This window comes from Budorcas taxicolor, chromosome 1 (genome assembly GCF_023091745.1).
Source record: "Budorcas taxicolor isolate Tak-1 chromosome 1, Takin1.1, whole genome shotgun sequence".
Lineage (NCBI taxonomy): Eukaryota > Metazoa > Chordata > Mammalia > Artiodactyla > Bovidae > Budorcas > Budorcas taxicolor.
This window is the reverse complement of record NC_068910.1, coordinates 115,947,625-115,972,964: the sequence shown is the minus strand read 5'-3', so window position 1 is coordinate 115,972,964 and position 25,340 is coordinate 115,947,625.

The window sequence follows — 25,340 nt, the reverse complement described above, 5'->3', positions numbered from 1 at the left end:
CCTGATTTAAGTGATTTGACACCAAGATGACAACATGGGCCCAAAGAAGAAGCATATGACATTGAGGTACAAGAGGGCAGCCTAACAACAGAAAAAGACCCTCCCTCCCTTTGCCCAATGTATGCTTGAGTGGCGTTTCTCAAAATATGATCATCAGGCTTCCCTTGTCATAATAACCGGGATACTTTTTAATGAAGAATCCTCAACTTTGGCACTTATTTGTTGAATCAGAATCTCTGATGCTGGCACTAGGAATACACACTTAACTGACAAATTTATTTTTATGCATAGTAATGTCTGAGAAGCACCATGTTATGGGATAATGACCTTTGAAGGGGAAAGGTGTCCCTGGTATTGCTGCTTTAATACGTGCATGCAGGGTGTTGTGTAGGCACTTGATTGGGTCACTTCCACATGATCAACACAGTGACAACATTTGGTTTGGATTTTGGCTGCATTTAAATACTTTTCAGAGTGATATCATGCTTCTTTGCTCTCTAGCCTTAGACTTAACTAAAGCAGATCACCTTTAATTTTGGCACCATTCTTGAATCTGTACATGGCTTTGTTTTTCAGAGGTACATGTATATTTTTAAAAAACATCTCTGATTCATAGTATCTCTGAATCACATATTTTACCTACACTATGATTCCATCTTTAACATTTTCCTCATACTCAGAATTATATGTGCACATGTATAGGATTTTGATAATAAGGTGGAAAAAAAAAATAGAATGGGAAAGACTAGAGATCTCTTCAAGAAAATTAGAGATACCAAGGGAACATTTCATGCAAAGATGGGCTCAATAAAGGACAGAATGGTATGGATTTAGCAGAAGAAGAAATTAAGAAGAGGTGACAAGAAGACACAGGAGAACTGTACAAAAAAAGATCTTCATGACCCAGGTACCCACGATGGTGGGATCACTCACCTAGAGCCAGACATCCTAGAATGTGAAGTCAAGTGGGACTTAGAAAGCATCACTATGAAGACAGCTAGTAGAGGTGATGGAATTCCAGTTGAGCTATTTCAATTCCTGAAAGATTATGCCGTGAAAGTGCTCACTCAGTATGCCAGCAAATTTGGAAAACTCAGCAGTGGCCACAGGACTGGAAAAGGTCAGTTTTCCTTCCAATCCCAAAGAAAGGCAATGCCAAAGAATGCTCAAAATACCACACGATTGCACTCATCTCACATGCTAATAAAATAATGCTCAAAATTCTCCAAGCCAGGCTTCAGCAATATGCAAACTGTAAACTTCCAGATGTTCAATCTGGTTTTAGGAAAGGCAGAAGAACCAGAGATCAAATTGCCAACAACTGCTGGATCATCAAAAAAGCAAGAGCGTTCCAAAAATATATCTATTTCTGCTTTATTGACTATGCCAAAGCCTTTGACTGTGTGGATCATAGCAAACTGTGGAAAATTCTGAAAGAGAGGGGAATACCAGACTACCTGACCTGCCTCCTTAGAAATCTGTATGCAGGTCAGGAAGCAACAGTTAGAACTGGACATGGAACAGCAGACTGGTTCCAAATAGGAAAATGTATGTCAAGGCTGTATATTGTCACCCTGCTTGTTTAACTTCTATGCAGAGTACATCATGAGAAACGCTGGGCTGGAAGAATCACAAGCTGGAATCAAGATTGTCAGGAGAAATATCAATAACCTCAGATATGCAGATGACACCACCCTTATGGCAGAAAGTGAAGAAGAACTAAAGACCCTCTTGATGAAAGTGAAAGAAGAGAGTGAAAAAGTTGGCTTAAAGCTCAACATTCAGAAAACTAAGATCATGGAATCTGGTTCCATCACTTCATGGGAAATAGATGGGGAAACAGTGGAAACAGTGTCAGACTTTATTTTGGGGGGCTCGAAAATTGCTGCAGATGGTGACTGCAGCCATGAAATTAAAAGATGTTTACTCCTTGGAAGGAAAGTTTTGACCAACCTAGACAGCATTTTAAAAAACAGAGACATTACTTTGCCAACAAAGGTCCATCTAGTCAAGGCTATGATTTTTCCAGTAGTCATGTATGAATGTGAGAGTTGGACTATAAAGAAAGCTGAGTGCCAAGGAATTGATGCTTTTGAAGTGTGGTGTTGGAGAAGACTCTTAAGAGTACTTTGGACTGCAAGGAGATCCAACCAGTCCATCCTAAAGCAGATCAGTCCTGGGTGTTCATTCGAAGGACTGATGTTGAAGATGAAACTCCAGTACTTTGGCCACCTGATGTGAAGAGCTAACTCATTTGAAAAGATGCAGATGCTGGGAAAGATTGGAGGCTGTAGAAGAAGGGGACAACATAGGATGAGATTGTTGGATGGCATCACTGACTCAGTGGACATGAGTTTGTGTAAACTCCAGGAGTTGGTGCTGGGCAGGGAGGCCTGGTGTGCTGCAGTCCATGGGGTCACAAAGAGTCAGACATGATTGAGTGACTGAATTAAACTGATGTATAGGATGATGCCTTTCAGTTTTTGTTCAGTTTAGCTGAGCTGTCTGGTAATGAGCATTGCTCTAGGAATAGTTGACTGGTTATAATCTAGGACTTTAATTATCCTGTCCTGCCATCTGACATGAAATGGGATTTGGGAGTAATGCCATTTAGGAGTTTGCAGAGATATCTGTGTTGCCACATAGTCAGATACGACTGATGTCTTTGCTAGGTCTGCTGCCATATTTGATCATCCATAGCTGACTTCACAGATTAATAGAAGTTTAGAGCTCTAATGAGATCTAGGAGTTCACACAGCACACAGGAATATTTACACCTGATTAAGTAGGACTAGAACCCAACTATGCAGGTTTTTAACTTGATTTCATTTTTTAAACCCCTTAGTGCATTTGATTACAGCATGCTTCATAAGTAGCAGTGTTATATAGGTTCAAATTCCTAGGAAAATATGGAGCTAACAATCTGATTTCCAGGTCAATGATGATCTAAAACCTTAATTTTCTACAATATTTGTCAAAACAAACAAACAGAAAAACTGTGATAATTCTTGAAAAGCAGTTAATAATCTGCATGTGTATCTGAAGAATAATTTCCATATGCAGTCATGTAGATTTTATCATTCCTAAATTGTTTTGATAATGCATTAGTCTTTTCATTGAACGAATCAGTACCTGTTAAGCATACTTCTTAGAGGCCTAGTGTCAAATAGAGTAATAGATTTATCTCATGTGATCCTGTTTTATTCCATCAGTGATGAGAACTGGGTTCAGACAATTAATTATTCTTTTAAAGAACAAACCTTCAGTACCTACTAGGTGTCAAATATGGTACTAAACATTGTGGTGAGTCCAGTGAGTTGGTTTTTTTTTTTTGTTTGTTTGTTCGTTTTTTAAGGACATGATTCTGTTGGGGAAACTAGCTCCTTCATCATTAATAGAACTTCTTGTTCTATATGCTAAAAATTCAACAGGCAAAAATGTAAATGTCAGCTCTTTCCTTGCTCAAAAATACTTTGGACGATTTTTATAAATCTTCAATGGTTTCTTTGCAAATGTATCAGATTTTTTTTTTCCTTTTCCAAAAGTGTTTTTACATTTAGTTACTTTATTTTTTCAAGTTAGTTTTCTTTATGAGGTCCTTCTTTCCCTGTGGATCACAAAAAAGGCAATTCCTGTGGAGGCATGAAAATAAAGGAATCTTTAGTTATATTCAAGTAGCAAAGAGAACCTATAAAACTGATCTGAAGTAATCACCCAGCCTCTAGCAGATTGTCATTCCTCTTCTCCAGTAAAAAAGAAAAAGCTTTTTATTCTTTTATTCTACAACAATCTTTAATTCTTACACTAAAGGAGTTTATGATTTAGTTTGCGAGAAATGCATGCACATTTATACTCAAATATGTATGTAGCTATTAATATATACTTACAAACAGGTATGTGTGTACATATACATGATTATACAACACAGAATATATTAAAATCACAGAAGGATACTGTGTTATGGATGTAAGGGGAAAAATTACTGCTTACTGGGGAGAATATGAATATCCTAAATGTTAATATCATTTTGGGGGCACTCAAACTAGTTTCAAGCTGTTAAAATTTAGCTCTATTAAAGATGTTGATAGGGATTAGGTCCAGTAAAGGCTGTGAATTATTTCACTATTGCTTTTCTATCTACCTGAGAGACCCAGTACCTTCATGTTGCTTCTTCATTTCACTTGCAAAACCTTTTCTTGCACATTTGTTTTGTGTCAGTTGCTGCACTGGATAGGGGAGAGGCAAGATACTGAGAGCAATGTGGTGGCAGGGTTGGATAGTGCTACCCACAGGGGAATATGCGAACAAGAGGAGAGGTGTCTTATAGGACTGATCTTTTTTAAGCAGCACACAGTGCTGTAGACTTCTTCGGCAATCTGGTGAATTGATAACTCCGGAAATCTATGAGCCTCTTCACTGAAGAATAGATTTAGATTTGTATAATAAAGTATGCGGGAATTTAAGGGAATCAAGAATAATAAAAAACAATTGTCAAAATATTTTTAAAAACACATTTGTGCTGCTTTATTAAAACATTAAATAACAAGATCTAGCAGCAGACTTAGCTACTATAATTTTGAAGTGTAATGTGCGTAAATAATATTTAGAGATAATCTGACAAACGTGATGTGATATTACAAATAATCTGTCATTTCTTTGGTGGGAAAATTAAAGGTACTGTTGATGTAACTGTTGTTGTTACCAACATTTGTCACTGAAGAAATGTTAAATTTCAATGAGATTTTCATGTTTAGAGAAGTATTTTTTTTTTTGCTTATCCAAGTTCCTAAATTTCCTGAATTCTCTCTATTCAGTAACACTTCAGGGGGCCATAGGCCCCAGGCTAACCGTGCTGCACAGAAGCTCACAGTTAGTGCAATTGGCAGTGGCACCCCACTCCAGTACTCTTGCCTGGAAAATCCCATGGATGGAGGAGCCTGGTGGGCTGCAGTCCATGGGGTCGCATAGAGTCAGACACGACTGAGCGACTTCACTTTCACTTTTCACTTTCATGCATTGGAGAAGGAAATGGCAACTCACTCCAGTGTTCTTGCCTGGAGAATCGCAGGGATGGGGGAGCCTGGTGGGCTGCCGTCTATGGGGTTGCACAGAGTCAGACACGACTGAAGCGAGTTAGCAGCAGCAGGAAGAAAATGGAGCAAATGTTCTTTGCACAGAGGCCGTGGGTATCTAGGAGAGTGACTTGCAATTCCTGAACATTCTGAAGGACCTTACTTCTTACTCCCACCCTCTATATTTAACCGTCTTGTTTGCTTTCACTCAGAAGTCTGCTCTGTGTTAGACTAGGAGCAGTGACCCCTGTTAGCTACTTTATGTGTTATCAAAACTGATGCAAATATTTTAATTCTGAACACACCTTGTCAATCTTATTGAAATACTATTTATATTTGGAAATTTCACCTGTAACGAGCCTGAGGATTAAGAATTCTCATCAGATGAACCAGGGGAAATTTTATGCACCTTCCTGAGTGATTAATTGTTCAGTTACCTAATTCAATATTCTTTAGTTTTCCTATTGCCTTTCTTTTCAAAAACTATTTAAGTAATTCAGACTTGTTTAAAAAATATTATTCATATATAACATGAAAAATGAAACACAGTACAATATTAGTTATATTATCTAAATGAAAATTCTTCATTATACACCCACCCCATGGAACTGCTAGTATTTTTTAGCTTTTTTTTGTGTACATCTTTTCAGAGTAGATAGATTTTTTTTGCATAAAACTTTGTTGTTTTTCAGCCAATAAGTTTTGTCCAGCTCTTTGCAACCCTACTGACTGTAGCACACAGATTTCCCTGTCCTTCACTATCTCTCAGAGTTTGTTCAAATTTGTGACAGTTTAGTCGACAGTCCTATCTAACCATCTCATCTTCTGACACCCTCTTCTCTTTTTGCCTCAGTCTTTCCCAGCATCAGGATCTTTTCCAAAGAATCAGCTCCTCACATCAGGTTACCAAAATATTGGGGCTTTAGCTTCAGTATCAGTCCTTTCAATGAATATTCAGTATTCAGGGTTGATTTCCTTTAGGATTGACTGGTTTGATCTCCTTGCTGTCCAAAGAATTCCCAAGAGTCTTCTTCAGCACCACAATTCAAAAGCATCAGTTTTTCAATGCTCAGCCTTCTTTATGGTCCAACTCTCACATGATTATTGGGAAAACCAAACTTTGGCTATATGAACATTTTTCAGTAAAATGATGTCTTTGCTTTTTAATACACCATCTAAGTTTGTCATAGCTTTCCTTCCAAGGAGTAAGTATATTTTATATATTGTGTAAAATATATGATCACAGTGTATAGTCTGACAATTTAATAGACTAATTGCACTGTTCATTCACTGCATCCTTAATTAGATATCTTGACATTTGCTTTCTTTTTATCTTTCAGAATAAGCATTATGAAACTTTTGATTGATTTCTGAATTGAGAAGATTTTTATATAATCATTGGTTGGTCTGAAACATTTTCATCAAGACAAAACTGAGCCTGAGCCCAGGAAAAGGACTTTTGAAGATCATGTGGATTTAGAGAAGTGTTATTCAGTAGAGGGGAAAGGAGTGATAAAATACTTTATCATAAATGGATAAAATGGATAAAATGTAAGTGGTTAATTTTCAAGGAGATAAAATAAGGGAGTGAGGAGAAAGCAGCTGCTTTTCTATTTCATCTACTGCTCTGAAATTTTGCACAGTGAAATATCAGTGGAGAAAGGAGAATAGCTTGTCATTTGTAGACAGGTCAGATTTTTATACCTCATCAACTACGATAGATTATCTCCTAGGTACCTAGGTGTTTTCCAGATTTCCTGTTTCTGACTGATGCAAGTTGGAGTTGTTCTGCCCCAGTTGAAAAGTAGCTAAAAGACAAATACACACACACACACACACACACACACACACACACACACACACTTACACACATATGCTTTTCCCCTACTTACATTTAGCGATACCTCTGTTACCAGCAACATTCAGCAAGCTATGAAGGTCAGTTAACAGCCATGCCTACTTCATTACTGCTAAACCTTTATTTCAAGTGAAGCTAAAAAATTACTTTAGAAAGCAAAAAAGCATATTTTCAAGAATAAGTGGATGACCATGGTGAAGTAAAAAGGAGCTTGAAAAATGTTTAGTGAGTAAGGTTATGCTCCCATGCCTTTGAAATTTAAACCACAGTCACTTAATAGGGGGGCACTTAGCCAAACTGATATCAGAAGTCTTTTTAAGACCATTGCTCTTAGTCAGAAAGCCGCAAACATGGGGCTGTGTTTTTGCAGGTCTCATTGACAGCTTTGAGCTTGGCAGCCATGGGAAATTTGTCTTTCTTGTCACTACGTGATTTCAATACATTCTTTGGAAAACAGAAAATGACCATCTCTTGTGGGCAGGTAATATCTGATGTACCTTTTTTTTTTTTTAACCTGCTGTTACATTGTTTTCAATTTGCCCCTAATTATTTATATTGAAAAAAAGGCTACATTTTGACTTAACCAATCGTCTACTTAGAAACTTAATATGCAAATATATGCTGGGAGTAAAAGATAGTGAACTAAAATATAGGGTAAAAGTTATGAAATATTGAGCAAGGAAGAAAATTTGGTAAAGTTTTAGCTTGATTTTGCCTTTTGTGTTAAACACAGTAGTATGTGGACCTTGTCTACTGCTGGGCGTCAGAGGAGCTGAAGGAGATGACTTAGCGCCGCTTGCTTTCCCACTGTGCTCCTTTTTATGTGCGCATCCACTGTCTTTCTTGACTCACCTGTCTGATGACTAACATTACACTGTGACCTTCTGGAGTGAGAATGTTCTTTCCATCAATACAGCCAGCCTGGCAGTATTGTTAAAAGAAATATGAAGGTAAAACAAATTCCTAAAGTGTAATAACTTGTCTCTGAGAGTTTTACATTTAAAAGAGGCCAAAATGACTATGTTTGAGAAAGAATCATTAACTATTCTTAATACGTGTTGTGAACCATAGGCTTATGGGAAGGATGAGTATTACCTTCTTAGCAGTAGGGACTTGATCCTCAAGTTTACCTCTGAGCACTGTGAACTATTCCATCAAAATGCCCTTACTTTGGGATAGTTGCTTACAAAACAAACATGTTCTCAATAAATACAATAAATATGATTTTAAATTAAAGATTTTATGTTATTTGCCTTTTAGGAACAGGAAGCAATGATTCTCCAGAACTATTAGATACTGTCCAGGCTATAATATTTTGTGATCAATAGTGGAATAATGTGCAAAAGAAACAGCGTATTACTGCTCTGTCTTGCCGTCTTTTCTTTCTTACTCTCCCTCCCTTCACTTCTCACCCTTACAAAGGCAATCATAACCATGAGAACAAAAATATACATTGGCAATGGCTAGGAACAGATAGAATAAAAATAATGGAACTGAGACTTCTTTTCCAGATGAACTATATTCTTACTGTGTGATCTTAGGCAATTTATATCATCTCTCTTAGCCTTGCTGCTGCTTACTATCCTCATTTGCAAGATGGAGACACTGAGCAATTCTGTTTGGTTACTTTTGAGATTGTTGTGAGATTCAAACAGTGGGGTATTTATAAGGAACTCAATAAACTGGAAGTCATTCAATAAATATTGCTTTAAAATGGTTTCATTTATTTTGTTAGTTCATTTTGCAAGAGGCTTTTTGGAATGAACAAGTATTATCAATATCAGATTCCTGTTGTATATAAGAACCATAGTGGGAATATTTCAGATACTCTCTGAGAAACAGAGGTTATTCATTCTAACTATCTAAATTATTTTTGAGAAATGATTCATATAGAGTAAGAACTCAAATTAACAGAACTCAGTGTCCATAAAATGTAGCATCCTAGAAAACTCTATATTTACCATACTAAGGAATTCAAAGTAAGAAAATTCTTAAACTCAGTTATAGTTTGAAATACACAGAATATTGAAATTTAGTTTCTGAGTCCTTTAAAAATTTGTTTATAAAATTTATGCAATTTTTATAGAATGCTTATGAAATATAGACAATTAAACTTATCAAAAATCCAAGAATGCAGAATTGAAAGACAATGGGACAGAAATATTGCAAGTATTCATGAATGTGAGAGACATGTTAAAATGATGGTAAGAAAATTTAAGCTGAGAAGAAAAGAAAATTAATAATAATAATAACAAGTACCACTACTACTAATTCTTACTTTATGCCAAGCACTAAGTACTTAGCCTATAGTAATTCCTTTTCCTCTCACAACTCCAGGTGGTAGATATCATTATTATTACCCCCTTTCATGGATGAAGAAACCAAGTCATTAAGAGGTTAAGTTGTCCAATGCCACACAAGTAGACAGTGGAAAAACTGGCATTCAGACGCAGGAAGCTTAGCCAACCCGCATTTGTTATGTGTCCCTTGATAAGACGGGAGGACATTTTTATCCATCTACACCTCCAGCACTGGCTTTGACAATGTACTTAACTCTTCCTCAGGTTGATAGGCCATAAAGGCTACTTTGTTGTTATGTTTATTCGTATTTCCTTTATTGCTAGGGATTCTTAATACCTTTCATATATTCATTATCATTTTATGTTTTATCTTTTGTGTGCAACATAATCACATTTCCTCATGTTCTTTCTACTGAGGCATTTAACTACTTTTTTCCACAAGTCTCATGTAAGGAGGGATAGTAGTTCTTTTCTATATATTATATTGCATGTTTTCCCCCATATTTTGTTTACCTACATTTTATTACATTTTTCTATAGAATAGTTATAAGCCTATATGTATCAATCTTTTCCTTGTGGTTTCAAGCCTTCATGTCATGCTTAGAATTACTTTCCCCATCCCAGCACAGTATTGCCATATCACATATATAACTTTAAAGTATTTTTACAACTTTACTGTGTAATTATTTATATTATTGGTACACTTAGAAATTTTACTGGTTTAAAGAAAGGAGAAAAAAGTATTTCCTGAATGTATATGTTCCCATCCAGCTTATTCTTGACCCAATACCATTTAATAAACTTTGCCACCAATTTCAAATGTTGCTTTTAACATACAATGCAATTTCACATGCATTTAGGCATTTTTGTCTAGGTTCACTGTAATTTCCATTGAGACCAGTTCTTATGCCTGAACTGAGTTGTTTTAATCACTAAACAGTATTGATTTTCTCCATGAGCTCTGCTGGGAACACGCGTCTCTGCTTGGCATGCATGGCTTTGCACACTCCTCATTCCTTTCACATTCTGGCTCCTGCTTTGCTGTCTCTTGTAAGTTACACTTACTCTGCCTGCCCCTTAAATCCTGATGTTCCTCAGAACTCCTTCTACCTCTTTCTTTTAAGTCTGCATATTTTCCATGGGCACACTTGTCTATTCACAAAGCTTCAACATCAACACAAATGCAGTAGCAACTCTAAAATGCAAGTCTCTGGCTCAAAATTATTTGCTGAGCATTAACCAGATTCCTCAAGTGTTTGTCTACACGGATGTCTCACAGTCATCTTAAATTCAAAATGTTGAATATTCTTTATCTCCTTCATGTCATTCACCCCAAACTTTCTTTTGTTCCCATATCTCCTACGCTGTCTCATGACCAGCATTACCATCTATCCACTAGACCAAGCCAGAACTCTGCGGTTAACCCTAGTCATAACCTCTTCCTTGCTTGCTATTTAGTTAGTTAATAAGCTTTTTATGTCAATAACTGCTACATTCTTTTACCTTTTGATCATGTCCCAGTCCTTAATGTCAAGCCCTGTTTGGGGCTGCCATCATCTTTTCCATGAGCCACCGCAGTATATTTGACCCTTGTCAGTAAATCTTCTACATTGTTTCCAAGCAGATCACTCTAAAATGCAAATATGATTATTTCACTTCATCTACATAAACTCCTCAGGGTTGGTTTTGTTTTTTTAATCTATATTAAGATAGTCTAACTTTTAAATAGCCTTTAGAAGGCCCTTCATGGTCTGGCCCTTGCATATTCCATCTCTTGCCAATGTTCCCCTTCTACTAATAATCTGGAAATGCTGAACTTCTTTATGTTCTTCAAACATGGCCTGTTCTCTGTTGCCCAGGTCTCTGCATCACTCTCCCTCTGCTTGGACTACCCCTGGTCTTCTTCTCACTAACTGCTGCCTTTCATTCATCTGTTCTCAGCCGAGACCTAACTCCTCCAGGAAGACTTCCTCCAACTCTGCAGTGCATGCTTGGTACCAGCAGATGTACTCCCATGACACCTTCTGATGTTTAGTTTTAACACGATGTTTTGAAAATGTCAGGCTGCTTTGTATATTAAGCCAAATTTTAAAACCATAAGGGGAGGAATTTTGTTCTGATATGTTCACTACCGTATCCCTAGTACCCAGGAGAATACCTGGGCATACAGTGTTCTCCAAATATGTGTGAAAGAAAAAATGAAGGGTGGACGGAGGAGAGGATGGGAGAAATATACTATTTACACAATATCTTTATCTCACACACACATAACAAATACACAGGCAAAATTATATACATACATGCAAATATCATGTACAAATTTCATACACAAAATATTTAAATCAAGTACCACAAAGTATTACTGATTATTTTGGGGAATATAAGCAGATTAATTTTCTTCTTTGAAAGTTTTTATATTATTTAATACAAACTATAAGAAAATATAAACTTAGAAAAAGTGATTCAAGTAATATCTATAATTTTCTTGATTACAACTCTTGAAATGTGTTAATGTCATTGAGTAAAAAATATTTTGTGTTGTACTCATTCCGAGGACTGTCATAACACAATGCCATAACCTGGGTGAGATAAAACACAGATACTTATTCTCTTAAAATTGTGGAGTCTGGACGTCCCAAATCCAGGTATCAGCAGGGCAAACCTCCCTCTGACTGTGCAGAGGCTCCTTTACTATTCCTGACTTCTCAGGATGGAAAGCTATCCTTGATGTTTGCAGTTGCAACACTCCAGTCTCTGCCTCCATTGTCACGTGTTCTCCTGCTATGTGACTCTGTTGCCACTTCTTAAAAGGACACCCACCATTTAGATTTTGAGCCCATTCTGCTGCAGAATGACCTCATCTTAATTTAACTAATTATGTTCAATGATTGTGATTCCAAGTAAGGTCATGTTCTGAGGTATTAGAAATTAGGACTTCAATGTATCTTTTGGGAGAACACAATTAAACTCATAACACATGTTATGCATTCTTATTATCTTCTATTTTCATATATGTAATAACAAATTATGAGATTTTCCAGGTTCTACATTAAAATTCCCAACCAAACAGACTGACTTATTAGGACACATATGTAATCGTTCATCAGTCATTAAGATGTAGAGTAATATGTTCTTCTGATTACTTTTTTTTCTATTTTGTTACTGAGGAAAGTATGTTGCTTCCTTTTTCTATTTATTGTGTTTGTGTGAGTTACAGATTGAATTTGGTTGCCAGTAACAAATCTGACTGCAGTTAACTTAAACATAAAAAGGATATACTTTCCTCACATTGTGAGAAATCTTGGGGTAAGTAATTATTATTAATAGCATTAAATAAGCATCTCAAGCAGGTCATATATACGAATTTGTGATTTGACATGCCTTTGACTCAGTATCTTAAATATATTCAGTATCTTAAATAAATAATCATAGTTTTATTCCAGGAAAGAAGAAAAGAGTCAGGCATGGGGGAAAAGGGCGGCCTACACATGCTCCTGTTTTAGAGTGTTTTTCTCAATCCTCACCACCACTTTCTGCAATAACTCATTGGTCAGAATGGTGTCACCTGACAAGGAAAGGTGATTAATGAAGGAGTATTAGCTTTACACAATGCCAGTTTCAACAAAGTCAGGATTCTCTTCCTAAGGAAGGATGGAAAAAGAGATACTGGGAAGCAGTTAACCATCTCTGTCATTCCTCCCTTCACTCTCTCCACAAACTTGTTAAGAGAGGATAGAGGGATGGAGAAAGGATTTGTCTCTTTCCTTCTCCCCTTCAACCCATCAGCCTCAGAAACTTAAGCACTCAGTAAATCCCTGTGGTAGAGGGTTGTGTGATAGTCTGAGAAACAAAGTTATCTAATTAGGTCAGGCTTATTTTTCCAAATATTATGATTTAAATACATGACAGTAAACAGGCACTGAAACAAAATTTTCAAGTAGTGTGTACACAGATAGTTCTCAAACATGGATCTATGTCCCTGGTTCTGCAATATTTGGTACACATTTTATATAAATGTCTATAAGTATTTAAATTTTAGCATTAATAGTATCCTTTGTCTTTAGCTGAAAAAATTAAACACATAACCTTTTTTAATTAATTAATTTTTTACTGAACGATAATTGCTTTACAGAATTTTGCTGTTTTCTGTCAGACCTCAACATAAATCAGCCATAGGTATACATATATCCAACTCCCTTTTGAAACTCCCTCCCATCTCCCTCCCCATCCTATCCCTCTAGGTTGATACCTTGGCTTTCCTGAATTTCATCTTTATCTTGCCATTAGCTTGGATGCATTCTAAAGAACATGGATTTAAGAAGTGATGTTGTAATGAAGGTTACAATACATAGGGTAGCATATTTTTGCTGGATGAAAGAGTTAGCATTTTGTGTGTATTATCACTTTTTCATTATGGCTGCTCATAGTGCCACATATAGTCTTATGGTAGCACAGATAAAAGTTCTATATTACAGACTTGCCAATGATTCACAGAGGGTAAAGGAAAAGTCAGAATTCAAACCCAGTTCTGTCTCCTTCAAAAGAATAAGGATTGAATCTATTGAGAAAAGACATTCTACTCCTTTAACTCCTACTGGGTGAAGATATTCCTTTCGTCAACATAACCCTGACTTTGTAATTCCAGTAAAATCATTCCTGTGCCTAGTATGACAATATTTGCCCCTGCAGGGGTAGGCTTCTACAGAAGCCACTGAATTTTTTAGGACATGATGAAACATTTAGATCCTTCAATTCTCAGGTAGTCTAAATGCCTAAAAGAATACACGCATCTGAAGAGAAGAGAAACTGATTCTGGTTCAGTTTGGGTTCAGCAACAGGAGGATGGAGAATTTGGGAAGCTAGAAACTTCATGACCCCCCTAAAGAAGAAAGTTGCTAATAGTCCAAACAGATCATTGTCCATATGTTTATTCTTTCCCCAGAATCTTAGATATTCAAGAGAAGTTTGAAATGTTAAATTTCATGTGCAAGCTCTCCATTTTCAAAGGATGGCTAATAGCTGAAAGTTAACAGTCAATAATAGATGGACCAAACACAAATCTGGGGAGAAAGTCTGTCCATGAGCTAACAGTTTGCAATGTTGGACTCAGATTTTATATATCAGTTCAGTTCAGTCGCTCAGTCATGTCCGACTCTTTGTGACCCCATGGACTGCAGGATGCCAGGCCTCCCTGTCCATCATCAACTCCTAGAGTTTACCCAAACTCATGTCCATTGAGTTGGTGATGCCATCGAATCATCTCACCCTCTGTCATCCCCTTCTCCTCTCGCCTTCAATCTTTCCCAGCATCAGGGTCTTTTCAAATGAGTCAGCTCTTTGAATCAGATGGCCAAAGTATTGGAGTTTCAGCTTCAGCATCAGGCCTATATAAGCATGTGTAATCAATATTATGTTAGACATCAAATGATTAACCAATCATATTCTAAACTATTTTTCCAAAGGAAAAAGAGGAAAGACAGATTTGCAAGTGTGAAATTTCATTTGACTAAAAACAAGACGAGAATTATTTCCCAGGAGAGAATTTTAAAATTAGTCTCAATGAGCAGGTGTGTGTAACTCTACTGTTTTCAGACTGTAAAAGAACTTAATAAACATGATAAAATATGACTTTAGAATTATTTAGATCCTGGAGCAAGAAAAAGGCATTTGGAACCCACTAGAATAACTAGACTATGAAAGGGCAATAGAAAGTGCCAGACACAGAAGTTGATCCCCACTTGAAAAACACAGATGGTTTCCTTAGCAAATTGGTTAAGGTTCATGAAGACTTTCATATTAAATACCCTGTTAGAACTTTCAAAGTGCTAGGAATGGTTCTGATGTTCTGTGGACAAATGAAAAGAAAGCCCCACTCTCATCAAACTTAACATTCTTCAGTAAACAAGTCATCAGCCCATCATATTGTTTTGAATTGTGATAGACACTCTACAGAGGATAGAAGAAATCAGACAGAGCAATAAGATGGAGATGTGGGCTCAAGGCCCATGGGGTTGGGGAAAGCCTCCTGAGCTCAGACCTCAGTGCTGAGAGAGGTGAGTTATGAAATGTGCAGTGAAATGGTTTAGCAGGAAGTGAGAGCAACTGTAAAACTGTAGAAGCTTTGAAGCAGGGCTTCACGGATTATCGCTTGGGTGTGGATCTCTTTACAGAGTATGGTTACAGTCGTTTCTAAAAACACATTTTGTCCTTACTTAAAGCTGTGAATGTGAACATACACACTGTTAGAATCATGGTTTAGTTGCTCCGAAGCAGTTAGTTGCTCCTTCACACACATATACACACACAATACATACTTCAATACTTGCACATAAAATCTATTCATTTCCATTAATGCATTTTTTACATCTATTAAATCTCAACTCATTTAAGAAAGAATTGTATAAGATACAAAATTTCTTTCTCTTTTTTTTTCTACAATGAAAAAATCAATTGGGTTGAAGTAAAATTATACATAATAAAAATGGAGGGATTGAAAAAGGGGAAATAAAGACATAGAATCAATTCACTGTGTTCAGTGTTTCCTCTAATAAATTCTTTATGAACTCGCCTTTTAATGATGGTTAGCCTGAAACAGACTTTGAAATAGGATCTGGCTACCACAGATGCATTTACAAGAAAACCCAGAGGCCTCGGAAGAGGCTGTGCCTGGTGGAAAAGCCAGGAAACATCTGTGAGCAGGGGAGAACGGTGGGGCTGTGGCCAAGCAGCCCTGCCAACTTTCCATGTTGTCTCATGCAACCCAGTGTGAGGAATATTCTTGAACACAAAGCACACTACAGGAGTAGAATATGGCCTGCTGCCAGTCCTCAAAGCTGATTTATGCCTAGAGCAAGCCCATGTCCCACATCCCCTGTCCTGTGTGGTTAACTACCAGACATGACTGGCATTTCCTCTACCAATCTCTAAACCCTTTTGGAAACAGGATTCACATGTTCCCTTTGTATCACCATATAGGCATTTTTCTGGTTGTCTTTTGGACGATGAGGTATTGTGTGCAGTGCACAATTTGACTTCCCTGATCTCTTAGTCTCCTACTTCTCCATAAGTTGTTGTTGTTTTTCCCTTTTTGCTGCCTGGTCTTAAGAGTTCCCATACACCCATATTTTTTTGTTTTTCCTCCTCAAAAATAAAATTATCCTGAGAAAAGACCTGATAAATTTATTTACCCTAGGGAATAAATTTCCCTTTAAAATGTTCTTCTTGCTCTCTTCTCATGAGAGTTTCCAGTGTAGTTAGTCCAACAAAGACTTTGGTGGAAGGGAAACAAAGCAAACAGTACCTAGGACATTTCAATCTATATCTCTCAGCTATTATGTGACCCCCTTCATGGATCACAGCCTTGTCTAGTGAAGGGGCTTGCATAACTCAATGAAACTATGAGCCAGGCTGTGCAGGACAACCTGAAATAGACAGGTCATAGTGGATAGTTCTGACAGAACATGGTCCATTGGAGGAGGGAATGGCAAGCTGCTCCACAATTCTTGCCACAAGAACCCCATAAGCAGTATGAAAAGGCAAAAAGATATGACATCAGAAGTTGAGCCCCCCAGGTCAGAAGATGTCCAATACACTACTGGGGAAGAGTGAAGAAATAGCTCCAGAAAGAATGAAGAGGCTGAGCCAAAGTGGAAACAATATTCAGTTGTGGATGTGCCTGGTGGTGAAAGTAAAGCCTGATGCTGTAAAAAAACAATATTCCTTAGGAATCTAGAATGTTAGGTCCATGGTGCTGCTGCTGCTGCTGCTAAATCTCTTCAGCCGTGTCCAACTCTGTGTGACCCCATAGACGGCAGCCCACCAGGCTCCCCCGTCCCTGGGATTCTCCAGGCAAGAACACTGGAGTGGGTTGCCATTTCCTTCTCCAATGCATGAAAGTGAAAAGTGAAAGTGAAATCGCTCAGTCGTGTCTGACTCTTGGCGACCCCACAGACCGCAGCCCACCAGGCTCCTCCTTCCATGGGATTTTCCAGGCAAGAGTACTGGAGTGGGTTGCCATTGCCTTCTCCATGTTGGGTCCATAAATCAAGGTAAATTGATTGTGGTCAAGTAGGAGATGGTTAAGAGTAAACATTGAAATTTTCAGAATCAGAGAACTAAAATGGACAGGAAAGGGTGAATTTTATTCAGATGAGCATTTTATCTACTACTGCAGGCAAGAATCCCTTAAAAGAAATGGAGTAGCCCTCATAGTCAAAAAGAGTCCAAAATGCAGTACTTGGGTACAATCTCAAAAACAACAGAATGATCTCGGTTTGTTTCCAAGGCAAACCATTCAACATCAGAGTAATCCAAGTCTATGCCCCAATCACTAATGCCAAAGAAGCTGAAGCTGAATGGGTCTATGAAGACCTACAACACCTTCTAGAACTAACACCAAAAAAAGTTGTCCTTTTCTTCCTAGGGGATTGGAATATGAAAGTAGGAAGTCAAGAGGTACCTGGACTAACAAGTAAGTTTATCCTTGGAATACAAAGTGAAGCAGGATGAAGGTTAACAGGATTTTGTCAAGAAAACATGCTGGTCATGGCAAATGCCCACTTCCTACAACACAAGAGATGATTCTACAAAGGGACTCTACACATGGCCACCAGATGGTCAATAAGGAAATCAGACTGATTATATGCTTTGTAGACAATGGTGGAGAAGCTCTATACAGTCAGCAAAAACAAGACCTGAAGCTGACTGTGAGGCAGATCATGAGCTCTTTATTTCAAAATTCAGGCTTAAATTGAAGAAAGTAGGGAAAACCAGTAGGCCATTCAATATGACCTAAATCAAGTCTCTTCTGACTATAAGTGGAGGTGATGAATAGATTCAGTGGATTAGCTTTTGTAGACAGAGTGCCTAAATAACTATGGATGCAAGTTCATAACATGGTACAGGAGACAGTGACCAAAACCATCCTAAAGAAAATGAGATGCAAGAGGGCAAGGTGGTTGTTTGAGAAGGCCTTACAATTAGCTGAGAAAAGAAGAGAAGTGAAAGGCAAAGGAGAATGGGAAAGATATACCCAACTGAATGTAGAATTCCAGAAAATATCAAGGAGAGATTAGAAAGCCTTCTAGAAACAGTGCAAAGTAATAGAAGAAAGCAATAGGAAGGGAAAGACTAAAGATCTTTTCCAAAAATCAGAGACATCAAGGGAATATTTCCTACAAGGATGGGCACAATAAAGGACAGAATCAGTAAGGACCTAACAGAGGCAGAAGAGATTAAGAAGAGGTGGCAGGAATACACAGAATAACTATACAAAAAGTCTTCATGAACTGCATAACCAAAATGTTGTTACTCACCTAGAGCCAGATATCCTGGAGTGTATAGTCAAGTGGGCCTTAGGAAGCATTACTACGAATAAAACTAGTACAGGTGTTGGAATTCCGGCTGAGCAGTTTAAGACCCTAAAAGATAATGCTGTTAAAGTGCTGCACTCAGTTCAGTTCAGTTCAGTCACTCAGTCGTGTCTGACTCTTTGAGACCCCATGGACTGCAGCAATGCCAGGCCTCCCTGTCCATCACCAACTGCTGAAGTCTACCCAAATCCATGTCCATTGAGTCAGTGATGCCATCCAACCATCTCATCCTCTGCCATCCCCTTCTCCTCCTGCCCTCAATCTTTCCCAGCATCAGGGTCTTTTCAAATGAGTCAGCTCTTCACATCAGGTGGCCAAAGTACTGGAGTTTCAGCTTCAATATCAGTCCCTCCAATGAACACCCAGGACTGATCTGCTTTAGGATGGACTGGTTGGGTCTCCTTGCAGTCCAAGGGACTCTCAAGAGTCTTCTCCAACATCACAGTTCAAAAGCATCAATTCTTCAGTGCTCAGCTTTCTTTATAGTCCAACTCTCACATCCATACATGACCACTGGAAAAACCATAGCCTTGACTAGATGGACATTTGTTGACAAGGTAATGTCTCTGCTTTTTAATATGCTATCTAGGTTGGCCATAACTTTCCTTCCAAGGAGTAAGCGTTTTTTAATTTCAGGGCTGCAATTACCATCTGCAGTGATTTTAGAGCCCAGAAAAATAAAGTCAGCCACAATTTCCACTGTTTAACCATCTATTTTCCATGAAATGATGGAACCGGATGCCATGATCTTAGTTTTCTGAGTGTTGAACTTTAAGCCAGCTTTTTCACTCTCCTCTTTCACTTTCATCAAGAGGCTCTTTAGTTCTTCTTCACTTTCTACCATAAGGGTGGTGTCATTTGCATATCTGAGGTTATTGATATTTCTCCTGGCAATCTTGATTCCAGCTTGTGCTTCTTCCAGCCCAATGTTTCTCATGATGTAGAAAGGGCAAAAGTGAAACAGTGATAGAATCAATTTTCCATTGCTCCAGAATCACTGAAGATGGTCATTACAACTTGAAAAAAAAGACACTTGCTCCGTGGAAGGACAGATATGACAAATCTGTATGGCGTATTAGAAAGCAGAGACATCACCTTGCCCACAAAGGCCTGCATAGTCAAAGTTATGGTTTTTCCAGTAGTCATGTATAGATGCGAGAGATGGACCATAAAGAAGGCTGCAAACTGAAGAACTGATGCTCTCAAATTGTGGCACTCCATAAGACTTGAGAATCCCTTGGACTACAAAGAGATCAAACCAGTCAATCTTAAAAAAATCAATCTTGAATATTCAAAGGACTGATGCTGTAGTTGAAGCTGCAGTATTTAAACCACCTAATGTGAAGAGCTGACTCATTGGAAAAGACTCTGATGCTAGGAAAGATTGAATGTAAAAGTAGAAGTGATTGGTGACAGTGGATGAGATGGTTAAATATCATCACTGACTCAGATGGACATGAATTTGAGCAAACTCTGGGAGATAGTAAAGGACAGGAAAGGCTGGCATTGTGCAATCCATGTGGTCACAAAGAATCTGAAATGACTTAGCAGTTCAAAAACAACAACAATTTATGTATACATGGAAAGTAAATTTTATGGGTTTGTTTAGGTAATACCAGTTTAGTTGCTAAGTTTTGTCTGACTCTTGTGACTCCATGGATTGTAGCCCACCAGCCTCCCTGTCCATGGGATTCTCCAGGTAAGAATATTGGAGTGGGTTGCCATTTCCTTCTCCAGGGGATCTTCCCAACCCAGGAATCAAACCCGGGTATCCTGAATTGCAGGCAGATTCTTTACTAACTGAGCTACAAGGGAACATCAGTTAGGCAAATGCAAGTTCAATAGACACATTACCAGAATTTAAATATTTCTAGGGAATTCCCTGATAGTCCAGCTATTAGAAACTCCATGCTTCCATTGGTGAGAGCCTGGGTTTGATCTCTGGTTGGGGAACTAAAATCCCACAAGTTACACATTTCAGTCAAAAATTATAATAAAAATTAAAACAAAATTTCCAATTCAGTCTCAGGTGCCTTGAGTTTTAGGAACTATTTATATACTTTCACCTCAAATACTTATTCTGTCTAGCTTTTCTGCTCAGGAAAATTCCCTCAGTCCATTTTCCTTCCTTCCTTCCTTCCTTCCTTCCGTCCCCCCCCCTCTCTCTCTCTAACCCCCTCTCACTTTCTAGCATTTCTTGAACACCTTTTATGTTCTAGATGCTGCCCTAAATGCTGACAGTATCAATAAGAATAAGGTGCAGGCGCAGGCTAGAGAAGAGTGCTGAAAAGTAACCACATGCATTGGGTAAGAATAGATTTTTTTATTAGAAATATGAAGAAAGAATTCTGAGGAAAAGTATATGACTCTGGGAGATTCAACAATATTATACAAAGAAAGGACTATTAGGTACAGCTCTTGAAGGATGACTAGAAAGTCCTATTTGGAAAACAGAGGAACTGCAAATCAGATAATAGAGAAAATGTGTGTAAAGCAATACCGCTTTAATATCAATGGTAATGCCCATGGAAAAGTATATGACCCCTGCAGTCAGAGGTAGAGTGTTTGACACTGGGATAGGAGACAAAGCTGGAAAATGAGTTAGGTCATGTACTTAACTTGTCAGCAATAGTCACTGCATCCTTCCAACATGTTGATTGCAAATAACCCATTTTCTGAACTCTTCTTTCAGTCCTGAGACAGATTGCATGGCATCCTGGCTTTTCAACCATATTAATGGTTGGTCTTGCCCTCTCATCCATTGGACTTCTAACTGTTGATGCACCAAGGTTCAGCCCTTCAACCCTTCTCCCCTGGTATTTTTTTATTCTCTATTGTGAGAGACTCCTTTGCAAACTATCTGAAATCTCCCTCATAAGCACCAAACTGCTGAGTTTCAATTCCCAACCTTTTCATGTATTAGCTGAGAGAGCTTTCTCCTCCTGTTGCCTTATCTGTAAAATAGAGTAACAGGACCTGTCTCAGAGGGTAATTGGGAGTCTGAAATAATTTAAGATGTGTGTAGAAAAAAGTCAGTGGAGCAAGCTTGGCTTCTTATCTTTAGAAAGGCTTTAGATGAGGTTAACCTTGGGCTGGTGTTTGAGGACTGGATTCTGGAAGGGTTCCTAACTGCCTAACCGATAAGGATGCCTCACTGCACCTAAATTGCTCATGAAAACAATATGGTTTTTCTGAATACCTGCTTTGCTCTGGGGGTCTGGAATTTTGGCAAGTGCCAGGCACAGGCTACCTATGTGATCACCGTCTAATAACTGAGTCTCTAATAACCTTCGCTGTTTGTCATCATGGGGGTTACCACTCGAAGCTGGGGGAACGGAGCACCTAAAGGACTCTGTGCCTGGTTTCACTTAGATTTCACCCAGTGTGCCTTTTCCCTTTGTTGCTTTTGCTTTGTATCCTTCTGATGTAGTAAACCACAGCTGTGATTATGACCATATGCTGAGCTCTGTGAGTCCTCCTAGCAAACCGTAGAACCTAGGGTGACCTTGGGGACCATCCAGTATAGCATGTAAGAAGCATTTAGCTGAGTCTTGTACATATGGTAAGTGTGTGATAAGCCACTAGCTGTTTGGGGGATTGACCCTCTTTCCTAAGGTGAGCCCCTTCTGGTTGTAAGTTTCATCTGCATGCTTATGATTAACAAGTTTATATCAGCAGTTTAACACTGTCCCTAACTCTAGATTCAAATATAAAATTTACTGCATTGTGTCTCCATTTGAGTTTTTTAAACTGAACATGCACACACACACTCACACAAAACTCTGAATTTCTTCTCCAAAAACATGTGACCCTGATCAAGATGGTTAAAATCATTACCATTCATTCCATGGTTGGAATATTCACTGTTTTCTGTCTTCTTCACTCTCTACAACTAATCTAGAGTGAGCCTTGTTTGACTTACTTCCAAAAAGATGTCTCAAACCTTACATCAGTTCAGTTCAGGTGCTCAGTTGTGTCTGACTCTTTGCGACCCCATGAATTGCAGCACGCCAGGCCTCCCTGTCCATCACCAACACCCAGAGTTCACTCAGACTCACGTCTATTGAGTCAGTGATGCCATCCAGCCATCTCATCCTCTGTCATCCCCTTCTCCTCCTGCCCCCAATCCCTCCCAGCATCAGAGTCTTTTCCAATCAGTCAACTCTTTCCATGAGGTGGCCAAAGTATTGGAGTTTCAGCTTTAGCATCATTCCTTCCAAAGAACACCCAGAACTCATCTCCTTTAGAATGGACTGGTTGGATCTCCTTGCAGTCCAAGGGGACTCCTAAGAGTCTTCTCCAACACCACAGTTCAAAAGCATCAAGTCTTCGGTGCTCAGCCTTCTTCACAGTCCAACTCTCACATCCATACATGACCACTGGAAAAACCATAGCCTTGACTAGACAGACCTTTTTTGGCAAAGTAATGTCTCTGCTTTTTAATATGCTATCTAGGTTGGTCATAACTTTCCTTCCAAAGAGTAAGCGTCTTTTCATTTCATGACTGCAATCACCATCTACAGTGATTTTGGAGCTCAAAAAAATACAGTATGACACTGTTTCCCCTGTTTCCCCATCTATTTCCCATGAAGTGATGGGACCAGATGCCGTGATCTTAGTTTTCTGAATGTTGAGCTTTAAGCCATCTTTTTCACTCTCCTCTGTCACTTGCATCAAGAAACTGATATAGTTCATATAGTTTCATATAGTTCCTCTTCACTTTCTGCCATAAGGTCATCAAATTGTCATTTTCCCTTCCTGATCCTTGGCAGGGGCACTCTAACCTGTCCCCCTGCCTTCATGCTGACCCACTGCAGTCTATCCCTAGCAGAGCAGCCTTTATACTTCATGTAAATAAAAAAATTAACATATTGCTACACTACTTAAAACCCTTTGACATCTTCCCATGTTAATCAGAGTGAGACTGAGACTTCATGCCATGAACTATAAGGCCCCTGTATGCCTCCCTGTCCCCTTGGCTCACTAGGGCTTCCTGTCTCTTCCTCCAACATGCCATACTCACTTCCCCCTGAGCATCTCTGTCCTGGAGCACATTTACTCCAGATTTTCTCTTGGCTTCCCCCTCTCATGAGTCACTCTCAGACAGATCATCACTCTTTTTAGTCAGTGATGGTTTTATTTTGATCAACTGCCACTACCATAGTTTTCCTTTACTTTTTTATTCTTAAAATGGTCCCCAAAGCATTAAAATTAGTCTCTGATTTATCCCTTCTATAAAGAAACTCATTTGGAAATATTTCTGCTTTTCTTTCTTCTCATAGTAATCTATTTAATTCTAAATGATATGTATTATCAATTTTACCATTTAACAATTTTAGTCATATCTGTTTACTTACCATTTTGAAAGATAGAACTTTGTTTCATTTGCATCACTCTTAATTTCCCCTCATTTCTAACTGCCAAAGTTGATAATTGTGTTAACTTCTAGTTTTTGCTTTTAAACTTTGAATAATGTACAAAATTTTCAATGCCCTCTCCCATCAACCTTGGACAATATTTCCTGAGTCTCCACCATGATAAATGATGGTATTTGTTTTCTTGCTCTCCTCTCCACATACACTAATGACCTCCTAATTTTTGCTATGTGAACAATTTTTTCTTTATGTTATCAGCACTTATAACATTGAGATACTATTCTGAAGCCATATTTTTTTTTTTCTGTGCTGATATGTTTGTGTTTTAAAAACCAACTATGGAGGAAGTAAAAGAAAAGACTTCAGATTCTTCTGTTTTTTCCTTCCTCTCATGAAAGTATGCTTCCCCCCAAATTATTTGATCACTCAATTCAGATTAAAATAGAAATGGCATTAAATCTATTATAAGCATGAGGAATGAAGATTTATTGACTGAATTCATGTTCAAATCATATTTTTTGTTTAAAATCACTTATATAAATTTCTTGTATTCAGATTATTTTAGAGTTAAGACTTTTTATAATTTAGAAGGTCTGCACACAATATATATTGTAAATCACATAGCTCTTCCAGTAGGAATTGAGGCAAAACCATGTAATAAAAAAATTCTTCAATAAAATGTATGAATAATTATGCTAAGTAATATAAACAGAGACTATAAATATCTTTACATCAGTTTAGTTCATATTTTTTTTTTGCCCAATGAATATGTACTCATTAGCGATCTTTTTTCAATTTTCAGAGCATTTTGGTTGATGAAACCATAGATATAAGATTGTGCAACAACATAAGTGACAGTTTGTTAATTTGTAAAAGTAACTTGCACTTAGTTTCTCTTTTACTTGTTTTTATTTTTATATGACATGAATTTGCACCATTCACTTTCATGTAATGCTACTGTGAACCCTTTAGCTTTCGAAGAGCAAGTTAGCATTATCGATTGTTCTGTGCACCAACATTTTGTCTTTTCTTGAATTTATGTGTACTACAATGACATAGCAACAATAGGCTAAACTGATGGGTTGTTAATTTAGTAAGTGGATTGAGTAAATTTCTTTAGGTTGAGATATAGAATGTGAACTTTACCTCTTTTTTCACATTTAATTTTTCCAGTTGAATTTGGTTGAATGGGAAATGAAATCATATAAAAAGCTGCCTCTTACTTATATTTCTGGAACATTATAGCCAGCATAATTTATGGTTAATCACTCAGGCTCCAGAGTCAGAGATTAAATTATTCATTTAATCTCATTTCACATCTTGGGAAAATTAATTCTCCAAGAGTCAACTCTCTTATTAAAAAA